The sequence below is a fragment of the Lynx rufus genome, unplaced genomic scaffold (assembly GCF_022079265.1).
Source record: "Lynx rufus isolate CCGP_SWC_20201006 ecotype Redwood Valley unplaced genomic scaffold, mLynRuf1.p SCAF_10, whole genome shotgun sequence".
NCBI classification, from domain to species: domain Eukaryota; kingdom Metazoa; phylum Chordata; class Mammalia; order Carnivora; family Felidae; genus Lynx; species Lynx rufus.
The window spans coordinates 21,820,080-21,843,393 of NW_025814824.1; positions in this window are offsets into that span (position 1 = coordinate 21,820,080).

Below are 23,314 nucleotides of genomic sequence, written 5' to 3' on the forward strand. Positions count from 1 at the left end.
TTTTTAGGGCCCTAGGAATAAGGCATGCTGATGATAAATTTTGAGTCTGCCAGCTGCAGGTTTAATTTCTGCAAATGTGTGTATCTGTTTGGAATGCATTGTTACTATATATTCCTAACCACATTTGTGTCAGCTCAGTGGTATGAAACCACTAGGGCAAATCCAGAAAGTCCAGTCTATGCTGGCCAGCTCAGAATGTATGAGCATGGTGATCAAAGTTATCAAGGGAGCCCACAATCCCGGCAAGTATCATTAAAAACAATGTGGATGGCACAGTAATTCCAGGGGAGAAGAATTCTCCATCTGAGCAAATTTGTACTAATTTTGTAGCCCCTCCCACTGAGACAGGAAATGTGGCATTGCAAATCTATTCCTTTCTATCCCTAGAACAGGGAGGGATGAACATCATGTGTGGGGATGGGGGAGATAGACGATGAGCACAACAATAAAGGCATCCCACGGTCTGGAACACTGATGCCATAAATTCACAAGTAAAGCATTATTAAAAATTTCCAGCCCCATAAATGCTGCCATTAATCACTTTCAAATTAACCTGATGTGAGTTAAATTATTGCGAGTTCCTGTGTAAATTAAATCATTATTAGTTGCAGGCTTTTTTTTTTTTTTTTTCCTTCTTCTTTTTGGTACAGGCAGCAGCTGAGAAGTAAAAGATGGGGAGGCCCACTGGTTTCAATTTACAAAAGAAGGTTTGGGGGAAAAAGATTTTTGCTTGATTACAAGAGCAAAACCGCTTCACAATATAATATCACAATAATTGTAGCCATATATCATAACATGTCATAAGTCCAGGACAAGGCTCAGCCGCCTTTCGTAAGCGGCTGCCAAGAAGGCAAGAAAAGCAAGTGAATGAGGTAATGTATTTCTTTCCCCTCATTCCACTAGAGAGCAGTGTTCTTTTGTACAAATCAGGTAGGTTGTTTTCTGCAAAGAACCTGGGAGGAAAATCTACATTAGGAGAAGTTTTTTTGTAGCCACAGAAAGACCTCTTCCTCACTAGAAAGCTATGCATTTTGAATAAAAGATTAAGACGGTATTTTCCAGCAAAGGTCACTCTTATTCTGGTAGGTGTATTTCTGATACTATCTTCGTTTCATATGGGAAAGGTGTTGGCTATTTAAAAATAGAGCATGTAAACTATCTTTTACACCTTACAGTAAACTTTTTCAGATGGTGTTCTCCTGCCGAAACAGATCTGTCAGTAATCCGATAGGAGATACCTTTCTATGTAAAAGAGGGATGTAAATAATTTTTTTAAACATGCTACAACACTTCAGGAGACAATAAACAACTCTGTCAGGAATAGGAACAAAGGCAGATAAAAGGAAGACTGAAGAGAAGGCATGCAAGTGTGTTCTGAAAAGTTTTCTGACCCCTTCTTTGATTTATTAACTCGCTCTACGGCCAGTACCTTTATCACTGTTGTTGAGAAGAGCAAGTTTGCGTGAAAGGCATTTGTCTGCTTCTCGAAGAGAAAATATTCTGTCGGAGGCAATTTGGCTACAACTCCTTGATGGATCAGTTGACCTTCCAAGAAGCCCAAGGCCACGCTAACAATAGTTGAAGTGTGCCTCCTCACTTCACATTGTGTAAATATATTTCTAACCCTTCCGTCTCAAGCACATGGAAACAGGCAAAGCAAAACCAGTGAGTTTATGGGTATGTGTGTCTGTAACTGGCTGCCTTTCTTGTTCAATAAGAATTAAATTACTGGGTAATTTTGGTTTCTTCTAGAAGGAAATGAATATGCTCTTAAGTATTTAGAATCACTAGAGAGCCTTTTAGGCATTCCTGGATACAAATCAATGTCACCTGAAGTGTGGTTTCCTTATGCATTCAGCCCCATTTTTCTCCATTTGCTGTTACTGTTATTTTTTTTTTTTTTTGATACACCACATCACTTTGCTATTTCCTTTTCCTAAACACACTGAACAATATAGAAGTAGGCAAAAATATCTTGGGAGAAAATAAATGGGGAAGAATCTGAGGCCTGACAAATAACAATAGTAAAGGCTCTTCAGAGTATTCACTGTGTTAATTTAGAGAAATTGGAGCATATAAAGTGTCAAGTTTGACATCAGCAAAAGCTGGGATTTATTTGGGGCTGCTCATCTTTGCCAGTGTGCTGTACTTTTTGACACAGTAGATGTCGGGAATTTAATATTCCTTGACCAAAATAAACTTGGGCTTCCTGAATTACAAATCCAGGTATCTTGAAGAACAGTGTTTCACATAAGATCTGGCACATAGGCGATGCTGAATGAACAGGGCTGAATACATGAGTGATTGAATGCAGAGAGAAAGTAATAAACCCCTCTATTCCAATCTGGTTTAATGCCAAATGTTTAGGATTCAGCCACAATAAGAGCTTTGCTTATATCACAAAAATCCACAAATCTAATAATTATGTAACAAGAATGGTAACAGAGGACTTCACAGGGGCTCTACTGACAGATAGACCTGGGTTTGAATCCTGGTTCTACCACATACTTCGCGTGTCACATGGTGCAAAACTCTCTAAGCCTCACCTTCAGCATTTACACAAACAGCACTATTATTAATTCTTCCCTTCCAAAAAATGTATGTGGATGAATGACAGGCAACTTTGCTTTGCCCCAAACAGACTCTTGAAAACGGGAGGAACTATAGATCTAAATAATGGGGCCACCCAGCCAAGAGGCATAATTTCTCACTTTTAAATGAAATCTTTTGATTAGGTCAAATTATCTTAATAATTCAGAGCAAAGGCTGAAAGACCAGAATTTCTTGGCTGCAAACACATTTTTGCTCCTCCCTGGGAAGAAAAGCCAGCTAAGTGAATAATTAGATGAACATCTGATCTGAAATCTCTTGAATGTCTCAGCCTGAGAGTAGAAGAAAACAAAGCGTTCCAAGAGTTTGTTGGATTTGGAATCAATGCTTTGAAGAGCACTTAACAAACTGTAAACGCATATACCCATTTGGGAGGGCAAGTTAGCAATGTGTTCAAAAGCCTTAGAAATATTCATAAACTTTGAGGTAGTAATTCTATTCCAAGGAATCCATCCCAGAGAAATAACAGTCAGAGATATGCAGTCAAAAGCTTACATACAAGACTGTTTCTAACATTTTTATAACAGTAAAAAATTGGATACAATTTATATGTCTAACAATAGATTAGTTAAATATATTATGTATTTCCTTACAATAGTCTATTATGAAGCCATTAAAACTGTATTTTCAGATAATGTTTAATGACATGGTAAATGCTCAAATATAAATTTAAATGAAAAAAAGAGGATATGAAACCGAATTTACAATGTGATGCCAACTTTGTAAAACTGAGCATTTCACATAATTATTTTGTTCAACATGTTTTAAGTAGCCAACCAAAATACTGTCAAAGCATAAAAAGTTAAGACAAATGAATTTCAAGTTTAAGAATAAAATACTGTTCTCTCTCTTTTTTCTGTCTATCTCAAGCTCAGATTAACAATCACGATCATAGTATAATATAGCTCATCTTTTCTTCTTCACACGTTTTGTTCTTCAAATTCTGACATAAGGATATATAACATTTATTGACAGAAAGAAATAACAAGATTTTTTGTTTGTTTTTTAAATGCTTATTTATTTATTTTTTGAGAGAGAGAATGAGGGGGGCGGGCAGGGGCAAAGAGAGAGGGAGACAGAAAATCTCAAGCAGGCACTATCAGCGCAGAGCCTGATGTGGGGCTTGAACTCGTGAACAGTGAGATCATAACCTGAGCCGAAATCAAGAGTCTAGATCCTTAACCAACTGAGCCACCCAGGCACCCCCAAATAACAGATTTTGTTTAGATTTTACTACAAAGGAATTATAGTTTAAGCTATTGCCTTTTACTTTGCACCACAATACTTAAGAAATCTGGGGTATCTTTGCCAAATTTTTGGATGGACCCAAATGAGTTAGATTTGTACCTCATCTGAATTTTCCAAGGGAGAAGAGCATATTCCAATGAGATTTATGCAGACTATCTGACCAACTATTTAAGGGGACTCCATAGACGTTTCTTTGCAAGGAGATTGCGGAAAACCTATCAGGATATGATAAAACTAAGAAGGAGCTAGACACTTTTAATCACTCTCAGAGAAAAACAATGTTTGTAGGTGGCCTCACCTCAGTAGCCCTGTTCACCCCTATGGAATCCTTTCTGGGCAAAAGGAGAGTGAGAGAGAATGGTAGGTAAAAGCTGGACATGATGCTCCCCTGAACTCTGTAATTCATTTGGGCCCAAATGCTACTTCTTTGGGATCCCTCCAATAGATGGTTATATGCAAAGAGAAAATAGGCATTTACATTCCTCTGTAGCACTGATACCCTGAAGACTTAGAGAATCTATCAATGTAGAAATTATGGACTTGGTTTATCAATGAGACTTTTCACTTGGGCCAGCAACTACTGGCCAAAATGCTGGCTATTCCTAATAGTGGAACCCCAAGAAGCACTGTGCCTACAAGAGAGTGAATATTTTCTTGAACACGTACGAAGTGCCCACTAGGTGCTCCCATTTATAATGTGGGAGGGAGGTGATTTGTATGCAGGTAGAGTTTCTGAGTGAAAAAAGAAAAACAGACAGAGCCAGGAAAATAAAATATATTTTGGTCCTATTTCCCTGGAAGCTATTTATTTTCACATCAAAAGCTCAAGTTGTTTACCCAATCAAGATTTTCACACTCTTCCACCTATGGGGGCACTGAACTAGATCAAAGTCCTCAGGACTTAATCCAGAGGAAAACTGATGCAGAATTGGATTTTTAAGGAACGTTGCAATGAGTATAATGAAAGCAGAACACCAGAGTGCCAGCCCCAGTATCGTACAGAATGTAGAATAAATAGTGTATTTCAACACACTCACAAATATATACAGCTAATTTCTGCTGTTCAAAAGTATTTGTTATGCATCTGATTAACTCAGCACACCATCAGGGTTCATCTGACCCAGTTTTAGTTTCTGAATTTCTTGTTTAGAATAGTTCTATTTGTAAGTATTGGTATTTCATGGCTTGTGTTATTGCTTAGGGATCTTCCAAAGAATAAAGATTTATATGTTTTATTAAGCTAGCATAAAATTCAGTGTGTTTTGTAATTATCATTTGGATCCATTGGAAACTTTGTCTGAGATATTTACAAGTTCTTCGTGATTTCATTTTTTCCTATATCTTGAAACATTTTGCATTTAATCATTCTAGGAATTATTTTCTCATTACTTATCAATTATCTCCAGGTATACTTAAAAAATTAAATAATAGGCAAACAGAAGAATAATTAAGTCACCCAGAAGCATAGTAAATGTTGAAATAAATCATCACTAATATGTCATCCTTCAGTTTTCTTGTGTTCTTCGAAGTATTGCATCATCTTTTGAGATGGTATAAAAGGAGACTACAGACATCATCTTTGTAGTTTACTTTTAGTTTTAATTGAACACAATTTTGAAATCAGAATTTTCATGTTCAGTCCATAATGCAAAACAGAAGAAAATTGAAAAAGGAAGGTATTTCACAACTGCAAGAGGATTCGGAAATAAATGCCAACGGACAGAAGCACTCTATACTCTAATGATGATAGTGAAATTCACCACATAAGCAAAATTTCAGATTATAAACACTCACATGACAATATCTTAGATGAATTTTCTTAAATTCAAAAATCAGTAAGTAAACAATAGATATCTAAGGATGAAAAAGAAATAGGGTTTTCTCATGCAGTTAGTCATCCAACAAAAAGCACATTACCATGCAATATTTGGGATTAAGAACTGGACCATCCCATTTTGTTAAAAAGATGCGTGTTAGTATTCTCTTATCTGTTGTGTTGATGCACCACAGAACTCAATACGGCTTGTAAGCGGGCAAATGCAGAACACAGACAGGTATGTATAAAAAGGTGATTGGGAAAAAAAAGTGATGTAGAAATGAAAAAAAAGATCATTGATCATTCTAAATAGTGTTTGTAATTATAACTGCAAATGGTTTGTAATTAGAGAGCAGGGAAGATACATCCAAAGTTATATCATCCAAAGTTTCAAAAATTATTTTTAAATATTGCATTTTGATGACACAAAAATTGCTGATAAGCTACATCCTATTAGTTGTGTATTTGAAATACAGAATATGTGTCGTAAGATGGACACATCTCAGGTTCATGTCTGACTATTGATGAGCAATTAGTTACATTCCGAGAATGTTGCCCATTGTGGGCATATATAGTGTTAAAATCAGGAAGTTATGAAATAAAAACTTGAGTTTACTCTGTTCAAATTCTTATTTAAATTTCTAAATGATTTTCACTACCCCTTCCTTCTTACTGTTGTGATTTTTTTGCACAATAATTCAAAAATATAAAAAATTAATTAAAAGAGTACATTGGATCCAGATGGTAAATCGCAATGACTGTTTTTCCTGGCATGTGAACACGAGGCTTCAGCATGAGGTCTACAAGTAGTTAGGTTTTTGAACCGGACCCAGGTGTGATGCCAGACTAGGAATATTTCATGGCAAAGTTCTGGAAGTTAGTTTAAAATAAGACACATGTGGTAAAAATAAAATTTAGGGCCAAAATTACAATTACATAAAAGGTGCTAATGTTTTAAGACAAACACAGCAGTAAATTTCAAAGGCATTCTTCCCCTCTCTTTGCCTCTCTTTCTTTCTGCTTCTATCTTCTCCTTCCTTTCCCTCCCTGTCTCTTCCTCTCCCTTGTTTTGTGAGTCTGGGTTAATTTAGCAACTTCTGAAAGAACATCTAAATGGCTGTCTCCACTTTATTCCAATTATGGATCAAGAGAAAAAATGTTGGCTGTCTCTCAAGGAAAGCCAATCCACTGAACTCTTCCAGAAAATGTTCCAAACTCAGGGGATTTATATGGCTTCAGAGAAAGGATTCTAAACAAGGACTAATTACCTTAATCTTAGCTAATATAGTTTGCAGGACAACCTTTTCATAATCTTGATCGCTGCAAATGAGTGATTTAGTCTGGGTATATTCACTGAGTAGCTACTATATGCCAGACACTGGAAATATTAAAATGAATAAGAAATGGGCCCTCTTGTCAATGAGAAATGGATTCAGATAGTAAGCAATTACATTAATTCAAGGGCAAAGCAAGCAACAAAAGGCATAAGGGGGAAAATGCAGGAAAAAAAAGAATGTATTCCCAGGGATGAGAACCAAGAGCTCTGTTGAAGCAGTACAAACAAAAAGTAGCTTGAGTGTAAACTTTAATTTTCAAACATTTCCTATATTTTCTGCTTATTTCATAGGTAAGCAAATAAGATTTGTTTACTCTGTGACAGTAAATTATCGGACATAGTTATCACAAGCTTAAACTATCTATGAATCAAATCATTACCTTCCCATTGTTTCAAAGTGCACGTGGGTGAAGAGCCCCTTGGCAAGCCAGCTAAGTGAGAATAGTGCCTTAATTTTGGACTAACCTTTTGCCCAACCAAACTAATGTTTCTTGCCAATAGCCTGAATCTCAATCCAAAGGGCCATAATGTCATAAAATGGATGAAATGGATTTTTTCAGCTTACCCACCAGGGTAGTAAAAAATATATAAAATCCACATCCAAATGCACGCCATAAATTTCCATTGCTTTAGGGGCAAAATTAAAGCAGTTCTATTTCCTTTTTTATTCTGGATCACAGCCCTGGCTTTTTTTTTCACCCCTTCCTCAAATGGACTTCCAACTCTGAAGGTCATTTTCTTTTTAAAAGTTATCCCGGCAACTTCTAGAATAGCTGTTCTCTGGGAATGCTCATTTTTTCCCTTCCACTTAATTTACCCCTCCCACACACCCCCCCCCTCAGGTCCCATATTTTCAGTAATGCAAATTGGGCAATTATTTACTTTTTGTTTGAGTTTAAAAAGCACATCCACAGGCACACAAATGCATTTTGGATCTCATTCATGCAGAAAAATTACTGGTAACTTGATGAATCTGCAAGTAATTTTACAAAAATGTTTAGCAAGTTTTGCCAAGGATGTCTGACCCCCGGCCTTGCTTCACTGATGTAAGTTTTTGAGTGTTTGGCCTGATCAGTACCAGCTGTGAGTGCTTTGGTTGTGCATATCAGATGTTAAGCGAAGGAGAAAGGACGCATACTCCAATGCATGCTTGAAGGTTTGTGAGCTAGGACAGAAATAAGACTATAGTTAAAACTGAAGCATGTCTTTCATTCTGTTAAGCTCCTCTTTGCCCAGTTAAGCTATTTGATTGTACCCTAGTGTCACTTAAAATCTCTCTCAATCAGATGCTACTTAGACCAGAGAGAGTAGGTATCTCTAATGAAGGATAAGCAGAATTCATTTAAAAATAATTTTGCTTACTAGAGATTTTTTATATTGAATTTTGGTCCAAATTTCTCCATAGAATTCTAAGGGAGAAAATAAAAACAATACAATATGAATAATGTAATTTCCTTGGAGAGCAATAAGGAATCTACTCCAGGACACATTGTTTTAATAGCAGTTAAAATAGTTTAGCTTTTTTATTTCTGCTTTGAAAACTCCTGGTGCTTTGAAGGCATGGGAAATTTTGAGTATATTTACATTCAACCTAAATACCAACATGGCGATGCCCCTAAAATCCATTTATAAAAGTGGAATTATATATTTTAGACTTATACATCTGAACATAAACTAGGACAAGTTTTGTGGTGTCAGAACAATATACATTTGAAGGTGGGAATGGCAGATATAGTTGCTTAAGACTGGTGTTGGGAGAAAGATGGGAGTTAGGGCTTGGTAGTAGAACATCCCTAAGAGCAAACAAAACAATAGCAGCGTTGTTCATAGTAGCCAAAAAATGGAAACAAGTCAAATGATAACTCCACTGATGGATGGAGAAATGAAATGTGGTATATCCATAGAGTAGAATATGATTCAACTGTAAAAGAGGATGAGGTACTGATACTGGTTACACTGTGGGGGAGCCTCGTGAAGGTTAAGCTAAGCAAAAGAAGCCAGAAACAAAGGGCCACGTACTGGAGGGTTCTATTTATATGAAATGTAAAAATAGACAATTCCATACAGACGTGAAGGGGAATGGAGAGTGACTCTTAATGGGTATGGGATTTATTGAGGGATGATAATAATGTTCTGGAACTAGATAGTGCTGCTACTTGCACAATTTTGTAAATATAGTAAAGACCACTGAATTGGATACTTTCAGGGTAAATTTTATGCAATCTAAATGATATCTCAAGTTTGAGAAATTGTGTGAGGAAGGAAAAACACAGCAACTTGCAATTTTGAAATATGAGATGCACACTTTTATGTGTTCTTTATTCTCTCCCTCTGAAACTCTGTCTATTAGAAAGCTCTATTGCATTATCCAGGCCTTTGCACATTTCTTTCATATTTTCTACTTCCTTATCCTTCTCTGCTCCATTCTAGGTTGTTTTTTTAATCTACTTTCTTGCTTATGAATTTTCCTTCTCGTATGTGTACGATTTTCTCTTAAGCTTGCATATTGAGATTTGAGTTTTAATTCTATTTTTTCATTTTTCAATGTTATATTTGGATCTTTTTCAAATTTGGTTATTTTCTGTTTCTTAGCTATGCATTCAGTACCCTTTTTGATTTCTTCAATCATAAAAAACAAACTTTTTTTATTTAAGTTTATTTATTTTGAAGCGGGGGAGGGATTGAGGGAGAGAGAGAGAGAATCCCAAACAGGCTCCATACTGTCAGTGAAGAGCCCAGACCTGGGGCTCCATCTCACAAACTGAGATCATGACTTGAGCACAATCAAGAATCTGATGTGTAACCAACTGAGCCACTCAGGACCCCACCAAAGAATCTTTTTAATGATTTCTATCTGATAATTCTAATGTATTCGAACTTTGTGAGGCCAATTCTTGAGTTTGTTGTTTCAGTCAAATCTCATTCATAGCATCTGGTTTCTTCAACTATGTCCTTTGTGTATCTGTGTGAGGAGGGAGGAGGAGGTGGAAGATGAACTCCTTGGAACTTTATAGTAAATGTTCAAAGTTGCTCTTAAACATCACTTTTCCTTTAAGGGTTTGGTTTTGCTTCTGTTAGGTGCCTGGATAAGCAAGCAATCCAGAATAATTTAAAACTAAAATCCCAATTTAAAGATTTTTCAGAACACCCGGATAGCACCACTTGTAAAAACCTGTGTGAGAGCTAGGTATGGTTTATCAAGAGATAATTTCTTCCTTCACATTTTAAAATTCTTACCAGGGAAGAGTCTGAAACAAATATGCTTTCCTCTGTGTTTCCTTTTTACAAGATTATTTTTATTTTAGTCGAAAAGAAAGGGTCTCTTTTCAAGGATTCTGGCTTTATCTGGAATTTTATGACCTCCCTTTATACCAACCCTAATTTTGTCTCCTGCTTCCTGTCTCCCGTGATGAAGAGATCACAAAATAAAGTGAATTAAAATGAGAAATCTTATTTATATAGCAATGTATATTGCAGCTTTATTTCCAATAGCCCCAAGCTGAAAACAACCCAAATATCAATATCAATATATAAACATATTAGGATATATTTTTATAGAATACTCTCCAGCACTAATTACAAACAACAACAACAATAACTGATACACAAAATGATATTATTCCATCTCAAAACATGTTGCCCGAAAGAAGCAAGATAAGTTTGAAATCAGGCAAAGCTAATCTAGAGTGATAGAAATCAGAACAGTGATTACAAATAGAGAGTTAGAACTAACTGAAAAGGTATGAAAAAACTTCTATTATCTTTCCTAAAAACTTTTTTATCTTCAGTGGGGTTACCTGGATACATATGTATATATACATTTGACAAAGCTTATCAAATCGTACACTTCAGTTCTCTGCATTTCAGTTTATGTAAATTTTATCTCAGCAAAACAATGAAGAGTCTCTGGAAGAGGTAACAAACTAAATATTTGAATTTTATAGATAAGTGGAAGAAAAATGGGGTGACTGATGACCTTTTAGAATAGAAAAGGACAGAAAAATCAGATGGATCCACGAATAAAAATAAATTTTAGTTTATTTAATCTCAGCTAAGGATTATAAATACCTGGCATTGTTATTTCCTTCTCTACCACACAAGGTCAATATCACTAATTGTTTCAAAACTTTTTATGTTTACTTTGATTCAAAATTACTTTTTCAAAAACTTTTCTAGGAAACCATTGCCAATTCACAAATGAGATGGAAATTTTTAACCACAAATATTTTAAACAGCTACAAGTAACTTATGTATTAATTCCTCTTTTTCTCTCACAGCAAATCTGTCTTTAAATGCTGTTAATGCTACCTAAAAATTATGATTACATCTCTCCGACTTCGTTAGCACCATCATTGCTCAGCCATTGTTCTTCTTGTGTCTACATTCTCAATTCTGCCTTTCTACATAAGAGCAGAAAGATTCCTTGAAAACATGTCAGGTACGTGGCTTCCCACTTCTTTTAAAGTAAAGGCCAGGTCTCTATCATGGCCTACCTGCCCTGTTAGTCCTAGCTTCAGCAAACTTTCTTGCTTTTCTTACTGTGTGTCCCCTTGATGTCTCCACTGGAGCCAGGCTGAATTCTGTCATTCTTTCAACATTGCATGCATGCCTCTGCTTCACTGTCTTGGCACTTACAATCCTTTCTGCTGAAAACACTTTCCAAGTTATCCTCATGGCATTCACTTTCTTCAAGGACCTTGAAGAAATGCCAACTCCCCAGAGAAGCATTTTCAGATGATCCTATCTCAAACATTATATGGTCTTCTATCCCTTGTGTGTAATTTGACTGCTTGACTTTTTTTTAAAGCACATATCATCACACACACACACACACACACACACACACACACACACACACCTGCACACGCACTTTGTTTTCTGTCTCCCTCCACTTGAAAGTAAAATGTATGTGCATGGAGAGTTTATCTGTTTGGTTTATAGACTTATCTCCAGGCACTAAAATATAGTAGTTATTCACTTATATATTTCCAGAAACTGGAACATAGTAGGAATTTCATAGATATTACTTCAATTAATATACTCAAGAAACTTATATTTTGGAGAAAAAAATAATGTTATATCCCTCAACTTGAGGACAAAAGAAAAAAATAGACTGTTCTTCTCTCCTCCTGTACTATCATAGATCTGGGGACATCATTTTTTAAAGCAAAAATATGGATTCTACTGATATTACAAATTATATATATGTAGGACAAGTTATTTGATGCTCTACTCTTGTTTTTTCACTCTTTTTATTTCTGTGCTTTAGTTTTTATAACTTACATGGACCTGAATTCAGATTTACTGATACTTCATTTTGCTGTGTCAACCTATTGTTAAATCTATTCAGAAATTTTTAATTTTAGACATTGTATTTTTTTAGTTACATCATTTTCTTCTTTGTTTTTATTTCTTTGTTAAAATTCTTTTCTTCAGCTATTGTATTTATCATTTAACATTTTGATATGTTATTGATATGTCAATGTTTTAAATTCTTTGTCTACTAATTCTAACCCCTGAGGCAACTATGTCTATTTCTAATTCTTATTTTTGCTGTTGATTCAGGGTTATATTTTCCTGCTTCTTCACATGTCTTGTGATTTGTGGATGTATGTCATATTATATATATTAGAAGACAGAGACTGAAATATTTTCCCCCAGAGAGAACACACCCCTTCCTTTCTCTGGCAGTAAGGTGAGGAAATGAATACATATTGATTTACCCAGAAGCTGTGCTATTTCAGCAATGGGTTTGCCATTTCAGTTTGTTTTCATTATGTCTGGTTTTGAATGTTTTGAGGATGAGACCCATGCACATTATCCTAGCAGAACTTTGGGATCAAAGTATAAGTCTCTCCCTTTCCAGTCTAGTTCCCAGCATTCTACGATGAAGACTCTTGGGAAGTATTTCATGAGTGAGGTCTTATAGGTAGAAAGAACAGCCTCTGTCACATTCCAGTCAACCATTACATTTACATGGCTGTTAAAAACCCTTCTAGATTCCTGCTTCCCATGGTAGGTCGGCTTTCCTCCTATATGCCCACATTCAGAAAACGCCCCAGAGAAGAAAGAGTTACATGCTTTTACTCAAGATCTCATTCTTTATTCCTCTTTACAACTTAGTTTGTTTAAACTTTTTACGTACTACACTCTTAAATGTCTTAAAAAAGCATTTTTTTCTTATTATGAAGGAAGCAATGGTTTTTCATTAATTTCTGCATTCTAACAAATTAAACTCTGATAAATTATTGGAAATGAGTATAGGACTGAGAAATTTGAGATATTTACTGAAGGAGACATTTCTTTCTTTCTTGCCTGAATGTGTAGGCAGCAGTTGCTAGGAAGAAAGATGATAAGTAATGATTAGGAACCAAATTACCAAGAGAGAGACCAGGCTTTCAGCGTTTTCCCAAAATTTTTAAAATAACCATGCTTGAAACCAACTCTTTAAGAATAGGAAATTTCATCTTTGAAAAAAATTGAATAGCTTAAGAATAAGCAGTAGGAAGAGAGTAAATAGATAAGGACCATAAGAATTTCCTACAATATAGAAACAATAATGCCAAAAGGATTTCAAACAAAATTATAAAAATAATTTTCTTTAATGAGTGCTTGAATGGGAAGATATTTAACCTCTGCCACTAAATAAGAATATGACATTAAGGACATTGCCCGTATAGACTTCTGTAGGAATTAGAGAATCAAAACTCAGTATATACAAATAAATATTGTATTTCCTAACCTCTAAGACACCATTAATTTAATAACATTTTGTGGGGGTAAAATATGAGAAATACTTTCATATCAAATATACACATTAATTGTAAGTTGTTTCCTAATTCAAGCATCTAAAATGAGGAAACAATAACATTTCATTCAAGAAATTACTTTCATATATTCTTCTGTTTTCTGCTGTAATTTTCTATTGGTGAAGAATGGTGGGATTTCTGAAAAGAGAGAAAAGGAACGTGCTATGGTTTCAAATAAGCGATTATCATTAATAGATTGAATCATAAACGTAACTCTGTACCACCTTTCCACCCTGTGGAAAGAAGAAAGTAGAGTTACACTGTAAACTCAAATTTAGGTCAGAGAAAAGTTGAAGGCCCACTTTCCTGTACAAATTCTACCTAAACTGTACTTGTATGCCAATTCCACAACATTTTTTTAGAGTAAATACGATAAAATTCACTTAGTGGTTAGCAATGTTTCGTTACTAACATAATTTTTTAGTTCAAGTGACAAGCTGTATTTCACAGAAAAAGAGCAGCAACTTGGATCAAAGCAATATATGTAATACACACGACAAAGAGAAGAAAATCATAGGTCTAATCTGAGGAATAATCATAAAATTGCTAATATACCGAACAGAAAAATCAGGTTAGATGCTTTCCTAAAAATTCCATTTCGTGTGAGCTATTTTGTATTTAATATTTTTAAAAACATTGATCTAGAACGAAAATCTATCAAACACTTAATGAATTGTTCACTTTTATTCTTCGTGTCTTGCATTTACTAAAAATATAATGTAGCCTATGTTAATGGAGTTTCAGACTAGGGGAGGTACAAACTGTATCTATCTATCTATCTATCTATCTATCTATCTATCTATCTATGTAACTAACTATTTTAGCCTTTCAGGTATGCCTTTTACCAAAAGTATAGTCTGGAAAAAAGACATTTAGCTAATGTTTTCCTGATCACATTTAGTGTGAAGGATAATTATCTAGAAAAACCCAAAAGGAATAAAACAGGAAAATTAAAATGGACTTGACCAAAGAAAATATGACTGACCAAGAGGAAAAATTTTTTGTTTCTCTTACAGAATTGGTCAAAATCAAATGACTGGAGTTTTAAAATTTGGAATGTGGAAAACTCCATTATCTCCTTTAATTGTATGGTTCATGGTAGAGAAGAAAAATGCTTTATCTAGTGTATCCCAGTCTTTGGAAAATGAAACAAAACAAAAGCTCTGGTTAGGTAAATAATTTGGCTTTGTGTGTAGAAACACTTCAGTATTATAAAATGTCTAATTTATCCTACATGCCAACTCAAAGTAGGACCTGCATATGACTCTATTAGGTATAGAGGAAATGACTTAATTATGAATTGTTATTTATTATCATGGATAGGAGAAATGGGTGGAAAATTATTTATTAAATAATCTCAGGGAGGAGATGGGTCATCTCTGTGGCTCTACTTGGGTCAAAAGGCAATAACAAAGCTCGAGGAGAGGATTTGATTGAGAGTTTAATGAAACAAATTTCCTTTAGAAACATATCCTTCAGAAGGGACTTTCCATAACATGGGAGCCAATTTAATGAGACACTGTAAAGAAATCTTGAAATAATGGGTACAATTTATTGTTTTCAAATAAAGAGGGAAAAAGAAAATTGCTCATTTTACCATAATTTAACCATTAAGAGTCTCTTGAGGAAAGAGAAGGAAAAGTTATACATTTCTGGTGAAGGAATTCTATTTACCCATACATTTCAAGGGTTATGATTACAGCAGCAGTAACTGGCTTGAGAAGAAATTGTAGTCAGGCAGATAATACAGCTCATTGAACTATGTGATCCCAGGAGTACATACACCTGGTAAAGCTCTTTCTGTGATTACATACCTGACATTTTGGGCTCACTAGTTAAGAAAAGATTTTGAGTAAAGTAAACAAAAAACAACAAAACCACATTTTCCCCCCTTAAACTATGAAACCATTTTGCAAACCTTAGTGTCTTTTCTTTGAACACTTACTCAAACATTTTCTATGACCACGACTCAAAAATAGAGTAGTAAGTATAGTACTGAGTGCTATACTAAGTGAGTAGAATAGTGACTATAACCAATCAATGTTGATTAATAAATAATAATTCCCTCTCCACTATCCAGGTACTGCTAAAGAAAATGCCCAAAATCTGGAGTAATGTTTTTATGAATGAGTGTGTTTCCAATACAACCTGAAACTTGATCATCATAAAACTAATAACTATATCATGTTTCGGAAATATGAAACACTAAATTGCAACAGTGATTATATTTACACACCTGAAGATTTTTAAGTTACTGAAAAGTTAATAAGTACAGCCATCCATTTCCCTGTGATTTTCTAAAATCATACTAAACAATACATGAACACAAATATGTACCAGAGACTTCAACTTAAACTTCAAAATGCTTAATTGCACAATTTTTGTGTTATGCTGATGGACTTCTACATGTATCAAATACATCTGATTATACATTTGTAAATATGGATAGGTTGGGAGACAAGAAGGAAAAAGAATAAAACAAACAGGAAACAAACAAAAAGATCCTTATATTTTATATATACTCTGTAGAGAACCTCAATAACTCTTCTACTAATGAATGGAGTGTATGTGATGAAATTCCCCTTTGGACATTTTTCAGATATTAAATTTTGAAATGACATATCTCACAAACAAAAGTAGAAGCAATTTTATCCTATTAACAGCTTGAAAATTCACACAATGAAAATGGGAAGAGAAAGTAAAATGAGGTTAAAGAGAGAACTAATTAGAATTCGGAGGTTTACTGGGTTAATGTCTAGACTGAGTAGGCCTAGCTTTGACGATTTACATACCTTGTAGCTTAGCCTTAACATTGACCTGCACTTAAACAGCTTGATGAATAAACCTGTCTCTCTCAGAGTGCTATACAGACCCACATTGTGATGTCGCAACATCGAGTAAGGAAGAAAAGAAAAAAAAATAAAAGCAGAACTTTTTAAAATCCTGTGTGCTCAGATTGTAATCAAAATTAAAATGAGGGAAGAAGTTATAGAAAAGAAGGAAACACTTTGAAGAATCACCTACCCATAGAACAGCCTCTCAGACAGAACTTGTTTATCTTGTAATGGCATAGCCCAGAAACATGCTCTACTGTACTTGTTGAGTTGCTTTTGTTTGGTACACTCTGAATGAAATTTTACAACAATTATAAATTGATCCGGATTGAAACTGTCTCCGTTAGGATGCAAATTTCCCGGGTATAAATTCTAAATTTTTAAGTCAGATCCCTAGGTGTATAAGGGAATGAATTAAATAGGTGATGGGGATTAAGGAGGGCACTTGTGATGACCACCAAGTGTTGTACATGAGTGTTGAATCACTAAATCCTACACCTGAAACTAATATCACACTATATGTTAACTAAATTTAAATAAAAAACTAATAAAAAAAAAGGAAAAAATCAGATCACTAAAAAAAGGAAGAAGAAACCATGAATCATGATTGCAGAGGGGAGAGTGAGTCCTTTTGGATATTGAAGAGCTTGTTGGATGGGGCAGATGGAAGAAATAGAAAGATGAGAGGGAGTTAGGAAGCCATGTGATGTCTTTGGGTAATGGAGGATGGAGAAGGACTGGGTGATGTGAGAGAAATCTTAAGACAAATATAAAATGATGCCACCTGACAACGCTAAGCCTTTCAATGTGGTATGTATTCCACATACTGATGTGCTATTTCATTTAGGAGCCTCACTTGCAAGCAACAAAAAGTCCAGCTTGAACCATCATAGACAGTCAACAGGGCCATATGAGAAACCAGCACAGGTTGTAGGTTGCCTCTGCCATCCCAATTTCAGAGATGCCGTAGAATAAAAAGGAAAGCATAGGAATCAAAAAACGAATGCAAAGTTCATGAGAAGCCACCAAGAGAGTGATGCTGAATCATAACCATGTGTGTCTATGTGGGAATTGGGATGGGGAAAATCTGTGGAAGCTAGGGGCAAGATAGGAAGGTATTATGAAGCATTAAGAAATCAAATTAACCAAGAATATTAATATTTTATGGGGAAAAGTTTAATCTCTATCATATTAGATAAAATACCTTTTTAATAATTGGGCAGATATAGTATGTTTTAAGAATGGCAAAACTTAACTTGCAAAAATACAGATATCCCACATTGATCAACAAAATCAGTGCTGTGCTAATCATACTGCAGTTAACATATTTGGGGCATTCAACAAAAAATTCTAAAATTCAGATAAAAGAATATAGTTAATAGCAGCAAAATCTGTGTTGATAAAGAAAATTAAAAGGGGTGACTAACTCCACCAGATATTAAGGCATACAACAAAAATATAATAACAAGACCATGGAACTGGCGTAGGAAAAATAGATGAATGAATCATGATAGATAACTCAGCTACAGATTTGCATATGTATAAAGGAACTTGATATATGATAAGGGAAGCAGCAAAAAGCAGTGGGGGAAGGGAGTCCAGTAAGGGTATCAGAAGGATTGGCTTCCTAAATATAAAGCTGGGTGTCTGTATGCTATATTCAAAGATATACTCGAGGAGGATTAATGACCTATTGTGAAAGACAAAAAAAAAAGAGTTAATATGTAAATGTTGAATGACTTTATAAACTTGGGATAGGAAAACCTTTAAACAAGACCCCACAGGGATGCCTGGGTGGCTCAGCTGGTTAAGCGTCCAACTTTGGCTCAGGTCATGATCTCATGGTTCGTGGGTTCTAGCCACGTAAATTGGTGAAACCATTCAGAAAAGCAAATTGGCAGTATTTAGCCAAATGTAAGATGTACATGTTTTCTGACCTAAAGAATCTACTCTTGGGTATATATCATGAGAAATATTTACATAGCTCCAAAAGAGGTCATGAATAAGTTTGTTTACTACAGTAACAATAATATTTTGCCTCCAAATTACTATTTCTGAAAACACAGCATGGGAGTAAAAAGCAGGAATGCCTCTGAAGCAGTTTGAACCAACTAGATGTATAGATAGTGTCATAAAAGGACCTTGAGGGCACTGTACTGAGTATAAAGGAAAGCAATAGAATACAATTCATAGAGAAATACCATTAATGTAAGTTAAAAGCACACACACACACAGGAAAGCATGTAATTTTAGAAGGATGCATAAATAGATGCATAGTAAAGATTTTTAGAGTGGAAGCTTACAGTAGGGAGGGAAAGAGAGTAGGGATCACCATGACAGGAGAAAAGCATCATAAAAGGGAGGGTTCTTGCACAGACAGATGATAATGTGCTCTGAACTGGATAGTATTTTTAACTCAGTCTTCTAAATTTGACATCACCAGAAGGAAGGAGAAGAAGGATTCATTATCCCCTAGATGATCCAGTGGCTTAAATATGTGAGTAGGACATGTACTTCATTTCTCATGTCTGATTTTTTTGGTATTGACTACTTTCGTGGCAATTTCTTTTCCTGTGATCCCATGCTGCCTACTAGGGGCTCTTGGGCTGCATGTTTCTCCTTTATATTCAGCAAAGGAGAATATTTTTTATGCCTGAACCATCAAAGAAATTCCTTGTCTTCTATATAGTTGGGTACTTCTTGTCTGAACCTTTGCTCTTCCATAGAGAGTGGTGTTCAGCTTTTTGCCCCATATTGATGGAGATTGATTCTCCTCCAAATTCCTAGTTAAGAAGGCCTGAATCTGTTTCATTTCTCCAGTGAACAATTCTGTTTCCTCATTGCTCCAATTTTGACATCACTCTTCCTTTTCTGGAATATATGGATATCAATTTTGAGATTTCTGGGGTTTTTGTTGTTTTGTATATGTAATATTGCATGCAGAGTTCCTATGTGTTTGTCTGGGAGTATTTTTCCCCCTGTATTAATGTATTATAATTAATTTCCTCCTTTTGATGGGAAGTTACCCTGGCTTTCAGAGCCAGCCTACAAACAAAATTTGGCATATGGGTTGTTAATGAATTGAAAACTAAAGGTATATTTAAAAAATTCAGCAATGTGGTCTAATAACTTCTGAAATATTTCTAACACCTGAAAACAAAATGTTAAGGTTTCAAAGTTTTTGAAATTCCAAGAAACCAACCTACAAAATAATTATGAATAATTATTGTTTAGGATGAAAACGCAAACTTTCTTGGAAAAGTGGCTCACAGTAGAATGTAGAAGAATGTGCCTAGATGTGTGATCTTTCTGTATTTGGCAAGACTATTTACCTCTTTTGAGTGATTCTTGAACCAAACTTGTAAAAAATTACTGAAAGAGTGTGAGTTGCTAATATAGCCAAACATATTTATTATCCAAAAATAAGATTTACTTTGGGAAAAATTAATCTATACTCATAGCTTTCCTTCTTAACATTTCTAAGTTACTTCCAAATGTGATTGAAAACCCCTAGAGGGCAATTGATGAATTTTAGGATTAATATCTGCATTTTGTACATGATAGAGCTTAAGTGACTTGGCCAAGGCAAATAGTCAAGTCAACTTTTGACCATCCATGAAGGCAATAGCCAATTTCTTGTTATTATCTATTTCATCTTCTTCCTACTACCTACATTATTAAGCCAGAAACACTAAGAACATACGGGATTGGAAATATGAGTGCTCACACATGACCGTAGCAATCACTACTCAAAGTCATATTTAACAGAAAAGGTTATTAGTATCTCTATAGACAGGAAAGGACATTTAATTTATAAGCTGGTTTCCTAGAATAGTAGAGAATTGCAGATTTAAGGATGAATCTAGCTCAGTATATCATTTCTTTATTCATTTCCTCATTGTACTAAATGATGAGACTTATCTCTAGGTTATTTCATAAGGTTAATGGAAAAATAGTCTTCTGGTTTCAGTGTATTACTCTAAACAAAACGAAATTCACATACAATTCCTCAGGAAACCACATACACAGCTGCTTTGGGGGAAACTGTTTAAGGAGCTTTTTCAAAGGATATTTCTGGTTTATGTATTTTACCAGTTTTTAAAATTATTGTTATATTATTCACTCATAAGTCCTAATATCACTTCCTATTTTACCCTCAATTGTATTTTAACATTTCTATTTAAATTTGTTCTTCCTAGTAGAAAGGATATTGGCTTTTAACAAAATTCAACAGAACACTTGATATTATTAAATGACTAATGTGCATATTTCAGTGAAACTCATCGCACTTCCCAAGAAAGTAGAAACAAAAGATTCATCATGGCATCAAAAAAATTACAAAAAGAAGGGCTAAATTTGCCTAATTCTTGATAAACTACTGAAATATTTACCAAATAGTAGACAAACAATCCAATGAGTTAATGCAGATTTGAGGCTCTTAATTTGTTCTCAAAAAAAAAGAAAAAAAGGAGTTGTGTGTTGTTGTTGTTGTTTTTAAAGAGTTTTATTCTAGGAAAAATCTGGCCCAATTCATCCCATTTTCCATTTGTTCACGATGTATAGAATCACTGAAAACTACAGTGAAAGTGTAGTTATTGTTTGATATTTATTTACTTGTCTCCCATAGTGTGGTGTTCTAACTAACTAAAATAGCATCGGTCCTCATGTCTACTTTCAAACCGACAAGAGCAAATGTAATGATACATATTCAAATAGTAAATCTCAAAACAAAGGCATTTGGTTATTTCATATATGCCAAGTAAATTGAAAATGGGACTCTGTTAGATTTTAGGAAGTGCAATTCAGCACAATGGAAACAGAAATTGGAAATGACATTATCCTACAGACTGAGCATTATTTGATTTTACATAGATGTATAGCATAGTAAATAGCTTTAGAACAGGAGTGTAAAATCTGGGATTAATGAAGGGGCTTCAAGGAGTGTTAATAAATTTCTGAAACAGTATGGAAAATTATATGCATTTTCTTTTAAGAAAAACATTCAAAGCTTTCATTGGATTCTCCAGGGTGTACATAACTGGAGAAAGTCAAGAACCACTAGCTTAGAAAAGAATTACAATTAATTTCCTAAGTGAAAATAAAGGGTTGTCAAGTTTATTTGTTTGTTTGTTTTCTGTGACTAATGCAAATAATTCCATTGATCCATTGTCAGGGGGCTTGATTTTTTACATTTCCTCTTTGCTTAAAAACTTTAACCCCTTTGAGCCTCACTATTGCTACTTCTACTCATAGAAACTCCAGTCTAAATGATTGCTCCTTTTATCACTCTGATAGTTCATCTAGAGGTTTCTTGGAACACTATAGAGAAACGAGGACAAACTTTAGCAGGTTTTTGTTTTGTTTTGTTCTTTGAGTAGCAGAAATGTGTACAGTAAAGGACAAAGTTTTCAATCTATAGCTATAGTCTAAGATTTGTCAGGAATGATCTGCTTTTTTTTTAAGTAATTTTTTAAATTTTAAAGTAGTTTCAGATTTACAGAAAAGGTATGATGACAGTACAAAAATTTCTCATATCCTCTGCACCCAGTTTTCTGTATTATTAACAGCTTACAGTAGTATAACAATAACCTGTATATAGTATAATATATTGTCACAATTAACCAATATTGATACACTATTACTGACTAAAATCAATACTTTCTTCAGACATCCTTAGTTTTTATCTAATGCTCTTTTTCTTTTTTCTTTATTTATTTTTAATTTATTTTTAATTTTTTAATTTATATCCAAGTTAGTTAGCATATAGCGCAATAATGATTTCAGGAGTAGAATCCAGTGATTCATCCCCTACATATAAAACCCAGTTCTCATCCCAACAAGTGTCTTCCCTAATTCCCCTTGCCCGTTTAGCCCATCCCCCACCCACAACACCTCCAGCAGCCCTCAGTTTGTTCTCTATATTTAAGAGTTTTTTATGTTTTGTCCCCCTCCCAGTTTTTTATATTATTTTTGCTTCTCTTCCCTTAAGTTCATCTGTTTTGTATCTTAAATTCCACATGAGTGATATCATATGACCTTTGTCTTTCTATGACTGACTAATTTCACTTAACATAATACCCCCTAGTTCCATCCACGTAGTTGCAAATGGCAAGATTTCATTCTTTTTCATTGCCGAGTAATACTCCAGTGTGTGTGTGTGTGTGTGTGTGTGCGCGCGCACGCATGTGTGTGTGTGTGTATATATACACCACATCTTCTTCATCCATTCATCTGTTGAACATTTGGGCTCTTTCCATACTTTGGGTCTTGTCGGTAGCCCTGCTATAAACATTGGGGTGCATGTGTCTCTTTGGAACAGCACACCTGTATCCTTTGGATAAATACCTAGTAGTGCAATTGCTGGGTCATAGGGTAGTTCTATTTTTAATTTTTTGAGGAACCTCCATACTGTTTTCCAGAGTGGCTGCACCAGTTTGCATTCCCACCAGCAGTGCAAAAGTGTTCTTCTTTCTCCGCATCCTTGACAAAATCTGTCCTTGCCTGTGTTGTTACTTTTAGCCATTCTGACTCCTGTGAGGTAGTGTCTCATTTTGGTTTTGATTTGTATTTCCCTGATGATGAGTAATGTCGAACATTTTTTCATGTGTCTATCAGCCATCTGGATGTCTTTTTTTGAAAAATGTCTATCTTTCTTCACTGA